Source organism: Ictidomys tridecemlineatus, chromosome 11 (assembly GCF_052094955.1).
Source record: "Ictidomys tridecemlineatus isolate mIctTri1 chromosome 11, mIctTri1.hap1, whole genome shotgun sequence".
NCBI classification, from domain to species: domain Eukaryota; kingdom Metazoa; phylum Chordata; class Mammalia; order Rodentia; family Sciuridae; genus Ictidomys; species Ictidomys tridecemlineatus.
In genome coordinates, this window is record NC_135487.1 from 131,745,471 (window position 1) to 131,759,512 (window position 14,042).

The window sequence follows — 14,042 nt, forward strand, 5'->3', positions numbered from 1 at the left end:
ACACTGCGTAAGGGATGGGAGAGCCCCTCTCTAGCCTAAAGCTAAACTAATTAAGTTTCTTTAAAGTTTAGAGGGAATAGATAACTACTCCTCTTGTTTTTGAGTTAATGATTCCTCTATTCTTTTAGTTATCTGATACTTTCTTGATTTAAAAATCACACATAATGTGATATTTCAAACATTTAGAAAATTTTAGGGGAAAAACCCCAAACAGATAAATTTGACCTCACATTCCAAATTTGATGATCAATACATTTTATATTTGTTTTAGATCTATAAAATATAAAGTGTTATAGATTAGCTGAAGTTCTGCCCTCTCTTCCCCTTTGTTAGCAAGGGATTACTGACCTGAATTTGTGTTTATCATTTCATGTTTTACATATTTTTTCACATATATTCATAAACAACATATAGTTTTGTTTTGAAATCTTACATAAATGGAATACTATACTATCCTTTTACAACTTTTTCTCTAAACATTGTTTCTCAGATGTATCTACATGCAGATCTAGTTTATTCACCTCATCTTTAAATATCTATTCTATTGCTTTGTTAAAAACAAAGTCTCAGTGTAAACTCTCTTCCATGAAACCTTTTCTGATTTTTTTTTTCTCTCTAACAGGCTGTGATCTTGCCCACTGCTGAATCCTATCATTTTATTAGTACTTGTCATGTGGTATTTGTACAGTCTTGTAGTTTGGCTTGTTTGTGCTGTTGGCATGCCTCTTCTACCATACTGTAGTCTCCTTGAAAACAGATAAGTGTACTCTTTAATCTTTGTATCCTTTATGGGGCTTGCCACAGTAACTTAACTTAGTCATAGTGACTAAATAGGTAGATTAATGAATAAGAAATTAAACACCATCCTTTGTGTTGTTGAATTCTTAGTTTAATTTTGAATATTGGGGTGACCTCCATATTAAAGAAGCTTGTAAAGAAACATTCAGAACTGGAAATTATATTGAAATGTACATAAATGTTGAGAGCAGTCAAGATTAATTTCCTTGACTGGAAGGTGAGAGCAAATATTCCTTGGAAAATGAAACGGGAATTGATAGGTGATATCATCCCAATGGGGAAACTCCTGGGAATTGATCCTGGTGGCTTTTGAGGCAGTGTGTGCCTGTGGCCAGACTCATTTCACTAGCTATCAAATTCTGCTTTTGTCATCAAGGTCTTGACATCTTCATTGGAGATGGGCATTTAAAAAAAGCAGCCTATCTGTTTACTTGCTAAATACTGCTGAGGACCAGTAAGTCTTTGGCCTCTAAAGAAGAAAAGCCTGATAAACAACATTCATACATACATAGGTACATACACTTTTAACCACACTTTCCTTTTTTATTGATGAGGCTAAGTTGTTTTGAAAGCTTCAAATGCAGGTTTTAAAATTCTTTTAATTCTTCAGTGTATAGTCCCAGTATAACATTGTTTTGGCCTCATAGTAAATCTCTCTATCCTCATTAAATATTAAGGTGATCTACATGAAATTGCATTTGGTAGGTAAAAAGCAGTCAAATATTGATAATTTTGTATGTTTAAATTGAATACATAATCTTGATTTCTTTTTGCAGTTCTTGAAGAATGGCGTTATGGGCTTTTTTTGAAGTGGATAATCCTAAATCCATTTATACTTCTAAAGTACATTTCTGAATTTTAGTTTGAAGCTAGCTTCTTTTGCAGTTTTCTTTAGCTCAATTTTTTTATTATTATTTTATTTGTTCTACTTGAACATGATAACAGAATGCATTTCAATTCATCATACACAAATGGAGCATAACATTTCAGTTCTCTGGTTGTACTGTTGTTGAGATTCGTGCAATCACACATGTACCTAGGGTAATGATGTCCATCTTATTAGTTCAAATTTTTGATAGAATGTTTTTATTTCTGAGTATACATTTGGTGTATTTGAGAAGGTTGTAAGAGTGTTAGCTAGAGTAGACTCTGGAAAATAAGCCTGAGATGTGAATACCTACATGTAATTAATTGAGTTGGGTTTAATAAGCTTACATTTCCTATAAGTAAATAACTTTTTCTTCTCCTTTCCTGCCAGCCCCATGTCTCTTTCCTAGCCTTCATAAGGAAGATCTGGTGACAGGGAAAATCATGGAAGATAAAATTGCCTGTGGCTCTTTGTTTTTACTGAGGACTTAATAGGGAAGGTAGAGATTAAGAATCCTGCTCCTAGTGCCAGACCATTACAGTGTGGTTCCCAAAACTATTCTTAGGGAGAGGAAGCAAATGTTTAAGTAAGGAAAGGGAACAGAAACAGTAAATAGCAGGAATTAGTAGATATCTGTTATTTACTGATATTATAGAATGGGATTCAGGAACAGTGGCAGATGAAAAGAGATCAGTGTAAAATGTTTAAATAGATTCTGCTTATTCTCATCCTTAAAACCTGGCTTAGGATTCTTTACATTCCTTATACCTTGACTATGTCAAACTTAATATCTAAACTACCTTCTACAGATACCTACCTGGGAAATATCTTAAATAGACTAGTTTTGGAAATATTGGTATTGGGTTCTAAAATAGTTCTTTGAAAAGTCAGGGTTATTTAAATAAGTTGGTCTACTACTGCCATTTGAATAATTAATAGCTGATGTCAAAGGAAAAGGAGATTTCTCTGAGGATTTAGTGTTAATACATTGAGAGCTGGGAACAAAGCTGAGTGATAGGGCACTTGCCTAGCATGCATGAGGTTCTGGGTTTGATCCCCAGCACCGTAGGGGAAAAGAAAAAGAATAATAACCAAAAAGCCCTGATATTTTACATGAAATAGTCTAGTATAAGTACTTGAGGCAAGACAATAGCAAAATAAAATGCTAACAAAAATGTGTTTCAGATGGCAGGTTCTCATCTGTTTTTAGAACTTGCCTGTTCTATGTGTTCTTTTGTGAGCATTCGCTTTTGTCTCCTTTGAACTGAGAGCTCACCTGAATTTTAAACCATTCATTTCTAAAAATTTCCATCAGTGGTAAGGGAGAAGATAAAGAATCTTCTTTGACATGAAGGATGCTTGGACTCTGTTGTTTACTGACCAGGGGTTAAAGACTTCTTCTCAGAACTCCGAAAATAGAATTTGAGAGTTACACTTAAGAGTTGCTACACATAGGCTCTTTGGTTGCCTAAAATAAATTCCTGCTATTTGACACAAGGTAGCTTCTCATTTTAACTACATTAGATTAGTTCTCTCTCACATCATTTTTGTAAATTTTTTGAAATATACTAGTTCATTATGAAAATTAAGGTTATACAAATGTTCCTTGATGTTTGCTGCCTAGTTGAGACTGTAAATTCCTTTCTACTGCACATCTGTTTTGTACTAGAATCTGGGCAAGATGTACTAAGGAGATGCCAATGAGGTGTTAACCCAGTAAATAAACAAATAGTAGGAGAATTGGTCTCTTGAGAATCAACATTCTAGGTTAAAGACATAATTACATATACATAAATGCATATATAGAATAAAAGAAATAGAAACAAATACAGGTTATATAGCAGTGTGTGTGTATTATCATCATGTAGCATTTTAGAACTGAAGAGTAATTTGCATATTGTCATCATTTTCTGGATGAGAAAAATGAGGGCCAGAAAATATAAATGACTTGTCCAAAATAATAGTTACTATCAACAACAAACATTTTATTAGATATTTTCTCTTTTAAAAGTTAGGCCTCAGGTGTGGAGTTAGAAGTCATCAAGAACTTAATAATTAGTTGTGAGTACCGAATATTTACATAAGAGATAAACAATAGGGCTGGGGATGTGGCTCAAGCAGTGGCGTGCTCGCCTAGCATGCGTGTGGCCTGGATTTGATCCTCAGCACCACATACAAACAGAGATGTTGTGTCTGCCGAAAACTAAAAATAAATATTAAAATTCTCTCTCTCTCTCTCTTTAAAAAAAAAAGAGAGAGAGAGAAACAGTAATATGAAAAATCATGGGTACTAAATACCAATATAATCATGTAGAATTATGTACAAGATTAGAGATTATAGTTTCCCTAATGAAGAAAGGAAAAGAGATTTCAAAAGAAATAGATTTTGATAATTGATTATTGTGGAAAAGGGCTAGGTAAGGATAGTATACACGTTTTCAAATGAATTATAGCTATAGGGGAACTGAGATTACTTGGTTTCTGATGCATCTCTACAAAGGGGTACTTTGGTGGGACTCTTTCTTTGTACAGCATAAAATCTAGTCCAACTTTTCTAGTTAGTACTGAATTCAGAGAGTTTAAGTAACTAGTTTATGTTTGCATGCTTAGTAAGTGGTAGAACTTAGTGTAGAGCCATTCTTTTTACTGTCATTCAGGGTTCTTTGTCCTATTTCTTATTGCTTAAGGGGATATGGGTCAAGTGGTTAAAACACAGTGCAAGAGCCTGGGAAATGAAATGGGAAGTTGAAGACCACATTATGATGAGGTTTAACCACAAGCTGTTTCAGTTCTCTATAGGTTTTCCATATATTTAGACATTGAATGTGTATACTTATGTTTATAATGCTCATAATGCAACAGTGGTCTGGGTTTCTTAGAGCTGTCTTCTGAGATTTAGTTCTGTGTATTCAAGGGAAAGATTCCTTCCAGTTTGGGATTTCAGTACATATTCTCTTTGACTTCCAGTTTCTCCTTTGCAAGTGGATTAACAATTTATAGGTTAAGTCTTTTTGGATCATTAGCCTTTTTTGGAGTAAAGGAAGGGAAGACAGTTTTGGACTCAGATCTTCCAGACTTATTTACCTGTCAATAGTTAAGAACAATTTACTTAAAATAAATCTTATTATCTGAGGAGAGTAAGTACTGTGAACCAATTGTGAACCTATTTTTGTTAATAGGTTCAATACCCTTCTAAAAATCCTTTGTAATATGTAGTTAGTTTAACATGTAGTTACTACTCCTTCTTATCCCTCTTTTCTTTTTGGCCAGGCTTTTATGTGGTAAGAGACACTTGAGGATTCAAAATAGCATTTTCTGAATCAACTAACATTTATTATGCTCCTATTGAGGGCCTGTTCCTGTGTTGAATATTTAGTAAACACTAAATATTGCCGAATTTTAAGATTAGGTCCCTAATAGTAAACATATTCTAATGCTTGGCTTCTATAACCCTTATCCCATCTTATTCTTTGTTATGGCTGTTTCTGTTACTTCTGACCTGGAGTAAAGGGAGCAAAACTTTACTATTTAATTCCAGGACCAACCCTGAGTTATACTATGTGCTTTATATAGAACCTCATTTAAATACTTGTCACAATTCCATAAGATATTGTTATACCCACTTACAGATTAGTTCATTCAAAATATTTATTACTATGGCTCACTACTATTTATGATTTATGTTTAAGGTGCCAAGGATATCATAGTGAATGTCAGATGAGGTTTCTGCTAAGGCATAGAGAAGTTAAATAACAGCCAAGGTTACAAGCAAAAAAGTGATAGAAGATTTAGATATAGCTCTGATGGATTCCAAAGGGAATGCTGGTAACTATTATTATATTATGTTACCATTTACATATATTGCATGTTCTCTGTAAATATATAAATAAGTCATAAAAATAGGTGGAACCCACAGTAATTCTTTATTTAAAAGGTTCATGATGAGTGCAAGAAAACTGGTGTGGTGCAGTCGAAGCATACCTACCCAGGGATACTTTTCCTCCTTCCTACTTCTTTTTCTCCATTCCCTCTCTACCCCCTCATACCTGGGTATAAACTGGGCAGTGTGACCTGCTTGGCATTTGGATGAGTTTGTGTTTTGAGGACTGTTTGTTTCCTTGACTTCCTGTAAGTTCCTTGCCCACTCACAAGTTTTTTCTTGTAGCACAATGGTGAGTAATGTGTTGTTAACATTGTAATGTTGTCATGCCAGTTGGAATGTGTTTTTTTTTCCTTTTCCTGAGTTCTTTTTGATGAGTATATAAATGGGGACACTTGGGTAAGACTTGGCTTCTGCAGTTTATTCAAATAGCAAAACTTTCTGTTTTCAGAATTCTAGAAAAGAAGTTTTGTGTATGTGTGTGTGTGTGTGTTTCTGGGGATTGAACCTAGGATTCTGTACTACTGAGCTACATATCCAGCCCTTTTTATGTTTTATTTTGAGACAGGGTCTCACTAGGTTGCTGAGACTAGCCTTGAACTTGTGATCCTCCTGTCTCAGTTTATCAAGTTGCTGGCATTCCAGGCATGCACTGCCCCTCCTGGCTAGAAAAGAATTTTGAGGTTCAGAAGAATATAAAAATTTAGTATCTTCTGCCTAGCTGAAATCAGTTTTGTTAGCATTCTAAGTTTATTCTTTAGCTTGTGTTATCAAAGAGGGTGCTTACTTATTTTAGATTATGGCCATTATCACCACATGCCTACCTGAGATGGGTGGTATTTTATTCTGGAGTTAGCAGTTAGAATCAGGAAGAAGGATTTCTTTTTGAGCATTACCTAGAAGAAAGCTTTAACAAATGCTTAGGCACTAAGAGGGAGGAGCTGAATTCCAATAGGAATTGAATTCCAATTGAGTTCTAGAGATTAATTAGGTGGGATCAAAGTTGCAAGTATTAGAACTATTTGGTACTTGGGGTCCAGTCCGTTTAGTATTGGGGATCCAGGAATATCTGGGCATAGCTCATGAGATTCATGATGATTTATGTACATGTGTCTAACTTATACATAATGTATGATACTTGATAGGTACACAGTAAATGTTGGTTAAATCTTAAAAAGGTACTTGAATGCTGAATGTTATCAGTTTGTCTTCCTAGGATGGCTTCCTTGTAGTACAGTCTTCCCTTTTTTTTTTTTTTTGAGAAGTGGGGGGTCTCACTATGTTGCTCATACTGGTGTGTCCAGTTCCTGGGCTAAAACCACCCTCTGCCTCAGCCTCCCTCCTAAGTAGCTGGGACTGCAGGTGTGGTTCATCCTTCTCAGCTAAGTATTTCTTCTTTGGAAAGATGTTTATTAAGCATTTAGCTTTGAGTAAAGCATTTGGCAAAGTAATTGGGTAACAAAGATTTTAATATTAGATTCTTACAGAGATTATAATATTAACTTTACAGATTGAATCAATTAAACCTCTTATTTAAGTGCATTATTTAAGGGTACACTTGTGGCTTTGATAAAGTCAGTCATATGATTTTTTGACAGAAGTAACTTCTTGACCCTTTGGTTCTGGTTAAGCTGGGTTTGATTTTTGATGTTTGAGATAGTTGCCTATGTTATTTCCTTTTATCCCCTCTCCATTTTTTTTTTTCAGTGAATGAGCTAATATATTTGAAAGTATTTTGTGAATTGCAAAGCAAACAGTTGTTGCTGTCACTACTACCACCACTGAAAATAATAATGTGATACAACTCATTCTTAGAAGGGTTTGTTTCTTGGATTAATTTCAAGGAGAAAGACTCAGAGGGCAATGAAGTATTTGCCAGATGACTAATGTACTTTTGTATTTTTCATGAAAGGGAGAACGAAAAGCAAAGACCTGTCATTCTAACTTGTCCTGGTGCTATGTCATTGTGAAGGTTACTTATACTATTTTGACCCAGTCTGTATGATGCAAGAAAGTTTAACAGGATTTGTCATTCTTTACATTTGAGGCTTAGAGTTATTCTGCTGGAAGCGTCTGTCGACATAGGCGATAACTCCTCCCAATTTCAGGGTAAGATTATTCACATTCCTATAATATGGATCTTTTATAATAGATAATTATAAAATGTATTAGTCCAGATCAGTATCTGTACGGACTTCCCTTTGGTAAGATTAAGGAAACAGTGCCTTTGACTAAAATATTTGCTTGAGTGTTGTCATCAAAAGATTTTACAAGTCAGCTGTGGTGGTGCTTGCCTGTAATCCCAGCAACTCAGGAAGTTAAGGCAGGAGAATCACAAGTTCCAGGCCAGTCTCAGTTATTTAGGGAGATCCTGTTTCAAAATAAACATTTAAAAAAAAAAAAGAGGAAGCTGGGGATGTAATTTATGGTAGAGCCCCCCTGATTTAAATCCCCAATACCAAAAGGAAAAAAAAAGCAAAAAGACTTTGCAGTCAAATTGGGCATGGTGTATTCCCAGGTACTTGGGAGCCTTTGCCAGGAGAATCACAAATTGGAAGCCAGCCTTGACAATTTAGTAAGACCCTATCTCAAATTAAAAATAAAAAGGGCTAGGGGATATAGTTTAAGTGGTAGAACATTCCTGGGTTCAATCCCCAGCATTGCCGGCCTCCCCCCACTCCCCTTGCAAAAAGAAAAAAAAAAAGCCCACCACCAAACTACTGTAATGTCTTTTTAAATTTATTTCTTTTTAGAAAGAGTGAGAGAGAGAATTTTTTAATGTCTATTTTTTAGTTTTCAGCGGACACAACATCTTTGTATGTGGTTCGAGGATTGAACCCGGGCCACTCGCATGCCAGGTGAGCGGGCTACCACTTGAGCCACATCCCTAGCCCTTAAATTTATTTCTTATACTGCGGATTAAACTCAGAGGTGCTTAACCACTGAGCCACATCCCCAGCCCTTTTATTTAGAAACAGGGTCTTGCTGAGTTGTTTAGGGCCTCAATAAGTTGCTGAGGCTGGCTTTCAACTCGAGATCCTCCTGTCTCAGCCTCCCTCCCTGGAGCTGCTGGAATTACAGGTGTGCATCACTGTGCTTGGCCGTATTGTCATCATCTTCTAATGATTACCATTCTTGGTGAGGAATGTATGATTTTAATAATCAAAAAATGTAGAGATGTTTACTAAATTTTGAAAAGACCTCTCTTACCTTATACGATTTCTTCATGTTTTTCTGACTCTGGTTCCTGGTACGAAGTATATCTTTGTTGAAGAAAGGAAGTTAGTTGATACCTATCTTGAGGTTTTCCTGTAACCAGCCTAATAGATGAACTTCTAGAAAGCAGGGATGATGGGTCCTTAATAAGTGCTATTTGAACAATTAGTTAGGAGGTTAAATTTTCATCCAGGATGGCGGTGCCTGGGTCCCACTATGCTAAAGGTGGCTCTTCCTGAAAAGAAGAGGAATGTTACTTTTCCACAGATAAACTTGAATAAATGTGAATGTAGGAAAAATTATTGCTTTGATGTTTTTGATTTTTATACTTTTGGGTAAGAAAAGTTCTATGTTAAAAATTAAAGAAAGGCAATTAAAATAATAATAAAAATTAAAATGATAATATTTCTCTTGGTTTTATTTTATGTTCAAACTTCAGCTATAGCAATGACTTTTGAATAATGTATGAGAAGTATATTATAGCTTTGCATTATCAATAGTATGTGAAACATAATTGTCTCACTCCTTTGCTGTGAAACTTCAGACTTTAGGGATATAATGTTGTAGAATACATCTAAATCCATTTTATATCTAAAGTGGTGATGAGCAAAAAAAAAGATGATTTGATTTTGGCATCCCTTCATGATTTTCTTTATAGATGATTTCCTTTCTTGAAACTGTTTTGCTCAAATGATTGAATTTCCTAAGTACACATCATTTTCTTTGGTACATACTTGCAGAAGTAAGAGATTTAGCTGAGTGGTAGGGAGAAAGGCAGTTTTTATGGATAAATTACAAAATGGATTATGTGTGGAAAATTGAGAGCTAGTGATAGAGGTGCAGTCAAATAAATGGAATGGGAGACATCAACTTTATTTTCTATACCTAGTTTTACCACTAGTTAACTCTGTGACTTTGGACAAATCTCATTTGCCTGGTTTGTATGTTCTTGTCATCTGCAACTTGAGGGCATGGAATGAAATGCTCTCTGACATTCTAGTTCTGAAAGTATGATTCCAAAGTGCCACACCAGGAAAACCGACTGTTTTCTATACCTTCCCACCAAGTTTGTTCCACATAATACTTGAATGTGAAATGTTAATTATGTAAATAATAGAAGTGTATATTGTATGTTCTTGGGTAGACTGGAATTGTCAGATGGTATGAATGCTCATAAATAATTTTAGGTGTAGAAATATAAGAGACTTGGTTGTTTCTGAAAGAAAAAAAAATATTACTAGTGCTTTGGATACCCTGGGGTAGAGTTTGTGCTTTTGAACTCCAAGCTGAAAAAAATGTGTAAATCTGTGGGATTGGCAGGGGGTGGGTAGGAAGGATGGTAATGGCTAGGGGACAGTGTGGATGAGTATGTACAGTGTTTTTAAAAGCAAAATATTAGGAGTTTTCTTTAGCCTGTAGGGTAATCATTTATACCAAATTTAGAACTGATATGAACTCTGTGTCAGAGTCAGAATACCTAGGTTCAACTTCCTTGCTCTCTGAGTATCATATAGGCTTTATGAATTTCTCTGTGTGTATGTTTTTTTTTTTTTTTTAGAGAGAGAGAGAATTTTAATATTTATTCTTTAGTTTTCGGCGGACACAACATCTTTGTTTGTATGTGGTACTGAGGATCGAACCCGGGCGGCATGCATGCCAGGCGAGCGCGCTACCACTTGAGCCACATCCCCAGCCCTCTGTGTATATGTTTTCTATCAGAAAAGACAGAATTAAAGACCTCAAACAGTATTTAAGTTTTAAATTTTTTGTTTTGAGGCTATTACTTGTCAGAATATTTTAAAACCAAAAATAACAACAGAAGAGAAGATACGTAGTGATCAGACAGCTAGCTGTGCAAATATTTTACATTTGTTCTTATAGACCTTGATTATACAGATGGGTGGGGCAGATCTGAAACCACTAAATATTTGAAACCAGTAAGTAATTCACAAGCCTGTTTTAGGTATAGGTAGTTCTCAGTTAACCACTCACATGGACTAGCATGAATAATTTAGGACCCTAAACATTTGTTCTGCTATGTACTAAGCAATGTGTTAGGCCTGTTTACAGTTTTTTAAAGTATAAAAGAAAGGAGCCAACATCAAGTAACTTCTCCTACCCATCCTTAAAGACTGAGCTAAAAATTTGAGAAGCTTCCCTAATTGGTCCTAGTGAAGTTCCTTTCTCTGCCCCAGTAGACTTATGTTTATATTTCTCCTACCAGACCAGATTGCCTTAATGATAAGAAGGACTGTAGTCTCTCTCTTTTATTTGCCTCCCGAAGCCCTGGGGCAATATCTAATAGATGGTAGACCAATTTGGCAAATTTTGATAATCAAATTGGAGCATTAAGGTATGAGAGTCCCAAAGGCCAATTTATAAACAGCATGCAGTAGCAAATGCCAAGTAGATGTTTTACATATTGGACTTGTAGGAGTTCAAATAAGCCTTTAGGTATCCCAGCAATGATGGAACTGTGGAACTTAAAGGTGGAAATTTTAATAATAAATAATCATAGTAATAAAAATCTTTCTTTGAATTGAATTATATATTTTATAAAAGGCAAATTTCTTTTTTCTAATTTAGGTTTTTAAAAAATTTGTCAGTAGTCATATGCTGAGGGAAATGAATTTACCAAAAGAAATTTATAAAGTGAATTAATTTCCTTTGGATAAGTAAGAACAGATTGTATAGTAATTTGAAGTTCTGGGTTTTTTTTTTTTCCTGATTTCTCCCCTTGCATAAAAATTCTGTAATTGACAGTGAAATAACCAGTGGTTAGGAATCGAGCAGGCAGAAAAGGTTGCCAATTACTGAATGTTTGAGGATTGGTTCCAGAGAAATAGTGTGTTTTTCTATTAGTCTAGCCTCTGTTGGTTTGTAGTTTCATCTTTTTTCTTTTTGTGTCAAAAATTCAGTAATTAGAATCTTTAAAGTCTCAAGTAGAACTTTTGTTTTTGCAGATAGATATTCTTAGAAAAGTTGAATTTATTGAGAACACAAACATGGACTATAATTAGCCCTAACTGAAAAGAAAAAGAAGAAATTCAGTGTTTGTGGAAAATAGACAAGCTGGTCTGGATCTAAAAAAAATAAACATTAACATGATTTCTGTTTCTTTTCAAGCTACTGTTGTGCCAATATTATAATAACAAACGAATTTCTCTATGATAACTCTTCCTGCCCCTATTTTTCCAAAGGTCACTGCCATTGTAGAAACCTTCCAAATTATTAAATTTCTCAAATAACTGTAATCCAAGCAAGATTTTTATCAGTGTCACTGAACTGACAAATTCCAGTTGACAAGTACTCTGAACCATTCCAAGAGCCCCTTTAAGATGCTTTATTGAAGATTTGCATTGAAAGACGTGAATGGGAATGCTAGACTGAGCATTATTTGTATGTTAAGACTGTACTATGAAAATGGTTGTAGGGCCAGATGCTGTGGCATAAGCCTGCAATCCCAGTGACTTGGGAAGCTGAGGCAGGAGGATTGTAAGTTCAAGACCAGGCTCAGCAGTTAAGTGAGGCCCTGTCTCAAAAAATGAAAAAAAGGACTGGGGATGTGGTTAAATACCCTAGTTTCAGTCCTTGGTACGGGGGTGGGGGGGTGGGGGGTGGGGGGTGGGCAGGGGTAGAAAAGAAAATGGAAAATGGTTTGTTTGGGAGTGGTAGAGAAACTCTGGATACAGAGTGCTTGCCTAGCATATGTGAGACCCCCAGCAACACACACACACACACACACACACACACACACACACACACACAAAGAAAGCTATAGGGAGCTGTGTTGGCACCAGTGGAATGAAGCAGAGTATGTGGGAAGAATGAGTGGAAAAAGAAGCAGCTGACATTTTTGAGGACTTATTGTAATATATATTTTTAGGTGTAGATGGACACAACACAATGCTTTTATTTTTATGTGGTGCTGAGGATTGAACCTGGGTCCTGCCTGGGCTATAGCGCTCCACCGCTGAGTCACAATCCCTGCCCCTATTTTTTATTGTTTGATTAAATTGCATTTAATTATAAATAATAGTGGGATTATGCCATATTCATACATGCACAGGCTTTTTATATCTTACATTATTTACTCCTGACAAGAGATCTGATAACACAGATATTTCTCCCACTTTTATAAATAAAAAAATGAGGCAGAAAATGGTTATATTAACCTTTGTTATATAGTCCTTAAGTGTAGTAGTTCAGGAATTTTGTTTGTTTGTTTGTTTTGGTGCTAGGGATCGAACCCAGAGCTTTGGGCATGCCAGGCAAGCACTCTACCACTCCACCATATCCCCAGCCCTAGATTTGAAATCAGATTTGTCTAAATCCAGGGTCAATTGTTTTTCGCAAAACAGAGTTGAGAGGCGTTGAAGAAGTGAGAATGGATTTCTGGGTGGATGGACTGCCCATGTTTTTTCAGTTCTCCCCAGATTAAGTGTGGTATGATCTCTGGAGTCAGGTGGGTTCATAAAAATCCTGGTTCTACAACATTTTACCTTGAGTATATAACCTAACCTTCTTGAGCTTTATTTGGCATTTTCATGTATAATGTGGGGATAATGACACAAACCTTTTAAGAGGTGTTTGGAATTCTAAATTTTAAAAATGTCTAAAACTTTAACATCTACTACTTTCTTTCCCTTCTTCCCTTCCTTAGGACTCATCTTATTACCTCTGGGTTGTAATATTTAGTGTTACCTAGGCCTGTTTAAAGTGCAGTTTGGTCATATCTTCTTTCTAAGAAGGGTCTATTTTCTTTTGTTATAAAGACCAGTTTTAACCAAAAGCAGTCTGCCAAGACAATCATTCATCGGCTCCCTCCCACCTAATGAGAATTGTGTGAAATTTCACAGTGCCTCTGTCTCTCCTCTCTCTTTGTCTGGATTCCTTGGAGCTGACTTCATAGACATGGAGGAGTGTCTGACCTTTGAAAATTCTTGACAGTCTTGAAGTTGTGGTTTTCCAGTGAGTTTTGAGTGGAGTTAGAGAGGACTCAGAAGCAGCTCTGATGCAGCTCTGGTAGAGCCAGGGAAGTGGATATGCATCAAGAATGTGGACGCTTTGGGGGATGTTGTAAATGAGAGAATGTAGGATCAGTAGTTTCTCAGACATCTTAACAGTGGTCTGTTATCTACCATCAGTATTTGATTTGGGGTCATTTTTTTTTCTGTTAATAAGTAGTTGGGTACTCAGTGCCTACAGACTGATTTTACTATCTGATAATTAGTTTGAGATGAACAATGTTAGGAAGAGAAAGCTTTTGTAAATAAAATC

At 35.7% G+C, this 14,042-nt stretch overlaps 1 protein-coding gene across 5 annotated transcripts in view; it reads left to right on the forward strand.

Annotated features, from left to right (window-relative positions):
• The window catches only part of Otud7b (OTU deubiquitinase 7B), a 55,311-nt gene that overhangs the window by 8,578 nt on the left and 32,691 nt on the right, over positions 1 to 14,042 (forward strand). Inside the window, exon 1 of one of the 5 annotated variants that reach the window (XM_078027656.1) lies at positions 7,637 to 7,655. The exons of 3 other annotated variants lie outside the window; for them this stretch is intronic. The gene's annotated coding sequence lies outside the window, so the exon portion shown is untranslated. Of the gene's footprint in view, positions 1 to 7,636; positions 7,656 to 8,387; positions 8,405 to 14,042 lie in introns of those variants that run through there. One more of the 5 variants, XM_078027655.1, reaches the window with a different exon arrangement.